Raw genomic sequence first — 4,658 nt, forward strand, 5'->3', positions numbered from 1 at the left:
ATGTGCATGTAAACGCACTGAATGACACAGACAACCATTCACACTCACATTCACACCTACGGTCAATTTAGAATCACCAGTTAACCTAACCTGCATGTTTTTGGACTGTGGGGGAAACCGGAGCACCCAGAGGAAACCCACGCGGACACGGGGAGAACATGCAAACTCCGCACAGAAAGGCCCTCGCCGGCCACGGGGCTCGAACCCGGACCTTCTTGCTGTGAGGCGACAGCGCTAACCACTACACCACCGTGCTGCCCAAATTGGGAGTCAAATTACAAAATGGCCGCTCTGAGAGTCAAAACTTTGACTGTACCATACCGTACCATAGCGTTCACGTGAAATACCTATTAATAACCTAATACTAAATAAATTGGCCTTACTGACAGATGGTGAGGTGTTCAATATTAATGCAAAATAGTATATTCAACTCTCAAAATAATGAGATATTAATCAACAAGTGAAGTGAATATTGGTGAATAACAACAGATTATTATTCACTGACATTCACTGAATCTGAGGCAGATAATAGTTTTAGTATAAATACACAAGTGATAAATTTTTTTAAAAATACAATTTTAAAAAATAATTTCAAACTTCAAAAGGGGCGTGCAAATGTAATAATGGCGCAGCGCAGACCTGTCACTTATCTACACCGACGCACATAAAATACTTTGTTTTGAAAATCGATAAAATAAATCACAACCCCACCTTACCTTTGAATAGTTTTAAACCAAACTTTGTAGCATCTTTAGTGCTTTTAAGAACAGCATTTTCTTTCATAATCTGTAATTCTTCCTCACTTACGGTGACAAAGTGATTGGCCGCCATTTTGCCGGAGTTGCTTGAGGTGATTATCGAGAAATAGTCTGAATTTCTCGACCAATCAGTGCACGATTTTCTAAATCACCTTTGTATTTATACTAAAATGAGGTAATAAAGGCCACTCTGAAACACATTCAGTATGTTTATATCGAGATATTTTGTCAAGTTATCATCAATTCTAATCCTAAATTGTTGCTTGGTGTTGTACTTTCATTTATTATTCTTGTGAGAAGTTGGCGCTTGCAGCCCGCTTTGATGACGTCACATGGATAGTTTAATATTTAATAGTTTAATAAAGAAAAATAGGGAAAATGTTCAACAATCTCAATCATAGTTGATAACATTGTCAGGAAATGTTTTGCTGGTAGCTCCTAAAAACAAAAAAAGTAAGAGCATCTTTTCTCCTTCACCATTTTCCAGAAATGTTTTACACATCATGTTAATGACAAATCCAATGTAGATATTTTAACCCACACAGCTGCTCCAATTTACAGCAAAAAAATCGGCTCTCAGCTAATCAGCAATCTATGAGATGATGGGCAAACATTAGCATGAAAGCTGAAGCTTCGGAATCTGATCCATTTGAGCAGACTGTACAGAAAAGAACGCGAGAGAGCTGGACAGACAAAAAGACGAATGTGACGTCTGCATTCACATTCATTGCCCATTTGTAACTGACTGTTGGTCTCTAGTGGACATTCCAAGCTCAGGTTTCCAAGGAACCCCTCTTGTAGATTTAATTTTAGTCTACCCACATTCATTGGATATGAGCACTTGCGCGCTCTGATTGGCTACTCTACTACTAGGATATCAGCTCATATACCGTGATTAGAGCAAAACAAAATGGCAAAGTGTGTTGCTGAACCAACCAGGGACGAAATAAAAACTCTACTCGAAAACAAAACACTAAAAATTCAACAAAAAAAGTGCAACAAATTATGGAATGAAAGTATTTGATGGTAGGAATGTATCTGTTTGCATTTTTCAAGAATTATTATTACAGCATTTTTCACAAATTGCTCCAGTCATTTCGCTGGTTTGTTTACATTCTTCATCTGTAAGCATTAAAATCTGTTGAATTTTTTAAGACTGGTTCAAAAGTTCAAAGAACTTTGAAAATCACAGAACTGAAATGTCCAAGGAAGATTTAACTAAATGTCTAAAGCTAGTCTATACTTCAGCAAGACAGCACTTTCTACAAAAAAACAAAAAAAAACACTAAAATCAATTCATGCAGCCATCGATAGGTTTTTAAGAAGTCTGCCTAATAATAATAATAATAATAATAATAATAATAATAATAATCAGTTCAATTTATATAGCGCCTTTCTCAAACCCAAGGTTGCTTTACAATTGGGGGGAGAGAAGAAAAAAAAAGGAAGGAGTCCACCAAGAGAGGGTAAGGATGTAATTCCAATGGCATAGCTACCACAGTCCCACCAGGCGCACGAAGATAAATCCCATACCGCCTGCACAGCCGCCGGGTAACATCACTCGGAACACCGCACCATGGATCCACAAAGCGAGCACAGAAGCACTGCCACACAGAGCGTTGGTATGTCCCAAACCACCTGCACAGTCAACATGAGGCCACCAGGTAACACCACTCGGAACACCGCGCCAAGCACAAAAGCACTGCCGCACAGAGTGCTGGATAACCCAGATGTTAAAAGAGCAACAAGCTCATTGCAGCCCATAGCGAGGAGCACAGGCATGACCCAAAACGCACCAAGGCCTGAAGGAAACCGATGCCCAAAACTGGGTCCAGAGCCACGCCGCATCCGGCGGACAAAAACACTCAAACAAAAAACAAACACCAAACTACACCAACACAAAAAAGGGGGAAAAAAAATGCTCCATTGAGAAGCAACAGCCAAAACGCGCACGGGGCATACTCTCAACCGGAAACGGAAACCAGGGGGAAAAAAAAAAGTGGAAATGATTTTGTCGGATGTTTTGTATAAAGTTTTTATTTATCAAATTTACAAAAAAAGGGCGGCACGGTGGTATAGTGGTTAGCGCTGTCGCCTCACAGTAAGAAGGTCTGGGTTCGAGCCCCGTGGCCGGCAAGGGCCTTTCTGTGTGGAGTTTGCATGTTCTCCCCGTGTCCATGTGGGTTTCCTCCGGGTGCTCTGGTCCAAAGACATGCAGGTTAGGTTAACTGGTGACTCTAAATTGACCGTAGGTGTGAATGTGAGTGTGAATGGTTGTCTGTGTCTATGTGTCAGCCCTGTGATGACCTGGTGACTTGTTCAGGGTGTACCCTGCCTTTCGCCTGTAGTCAGCTGGGATAGGCTCCAGCTTGCCTGCGACCCTGTAGAACAGGATAAAGCGGCTAGAGATGAGATGAGAAATTTACAAAAAAAAAAAAAAGCTCTGTTTCTCAAAATCCAGTGAATGTGGATAGAATAAAACAGTTATTCCACTCAATCTCATCGTACATGGCTCACAGTCAACTTGGAACTACACACCTCGTTGGCTATCAGCTCAATTTCCTGGAATAACTGTTAAATAGTGTAGTGTTGGTGTCATAAGCTCCCATTCTTAGTTGCCACAAAGTTGAGATTAGTTTAACCTGGTACACATCTACACTGCATCACCAATCATGACTACAAGTTGCCAAATTTCACTGACATTCCACGATCTCTGGTCACTACATTGCTGCTAGTCTCTTCCAGCATGTACATCCCTTAAAGCTCTGCTGCATCGCTCTCTTTTAATAAAAGCGAAGCATTTATTAAAGTTAAATCCCACTCACAACACGACCATGTTGTGAATGGGATTTAATGAATGGCATTGTGGATAATCTATGACCAAATTGTATTAACCAAAGCAAAAACAGATGGTTGATGAAAGGAGTTTATTTTGCATTGCAAAATAAATCTTAGATGCCACATGTTAAATATAAAAGTTATTCACTATGGATTTTTCCGATATGTCGAAATAACTTGATGTAGGCGTTGAGTCAATATTCAGATGCATGCATGGTTCAGAGTAAAAGTCTCCTCAAAATAATCAAGAAACAAACACAAGCAAGTAAATAAGTAAACAATGCAAACAAGAAATGGACAATCATGTTTCTCTCTGATTATTAGGAATATAAACGTGAAACACAGAACGTGTGGGTTATGTTCATGTGTAGTGTCACATCCCGTACCTTACAAATAGGGCTCGCGCTCAATTGCATAGTAAATATAAGCACCACATTACATACCCGCGTGCGTTTAAAGGAATAAACACATCCACGGCGGGATTATATTCGCCTCTGTGCAGCAATACGCTGAAAAAAAAAATCCTCCTCCTTCTGAGTTACTTGTATGTTTTGGGGGGTTTTTTCTGTTCGTTCCTGAGTCCGTGTATGTGTTTTGCTTCCTGGTTTAGGTGGTAAGTGTTTGCGTGGGGTGGGGCGGAACCTGCTCGCGCGAGTCAGAACACGCTGCTGTCTCCATAGCGACCTTATCGCTGGCAGGAAACGCGCGCATGCGCAATGTGTTCACACTGCATTCCAACGCGCGTGCCGAAGCGTAAAATCATTGAATTGATCATTAGTGTTCATGGAAGAGTCTGGAAACCGTGTTGGAAAATAAAACAATTAAAAACACAGATACTACATGTAGTAAATACCAATTATATCTCCTCTTAATGCTATTTTTACAATATTATTTCAGTATGTTTCAAATGACTTGAGCCAATCTATTCATTTGTTTTGGAAATATTTACCAACAAATACATCCCACTCAATGTCTTTCCATTTTAATGAGTTAAGTGAGTTTGTGAACTCTGACCTCGCTGACAATTTAACAGAGCTCTGTTGACCAATGTTTACAAAGCGC

General features: G+C 40.2%; 1 protein-coding gene across 2 annotated transcripts in view; it reads right to left on the reverse strand.

Annotated features, from left to right (window-relative positions):
• LOC132871589 (myelin basic protein-like) overlaps nt 1–4,203 on the reverse strand; it is a 59,806-nt gene extending 55,603 nt beyond the window's left edge. The window contains exon 1 of one of the 2 annotated variants that reach the window (XM_060905866.1): nt 4,040–4,203. The gene's annotated coding sequence lies outside the window, so the exon portion shown is untranslated. Of the gene's footprint in view, nt 1–3,982; nt 4,007–4,039 lie in introns of those variants that run through there. The other variant, XM_060905868.1, reaches the window with a different exon arrangement.
• Nucleotides 4,204–4,658: the final 455 nt, after the last annotated feature.

This window comes from Neoarius graeffei, chromosome 23 (genome assembly GCF_027579695.1).
Source record: "Neoarius graeffei isolate fNeoGra1 chromosome 23, fNeoGra1.pri, whole genome shotgun sequence".
In the NCBI taxonomy this organism is placed as follows: domain Eukaryota; kingdom Metazoa; phylum Chordata; class Actinopteri; order Siluriformes; family Ariidae; genus Neoarius; species Neoarius graeffei.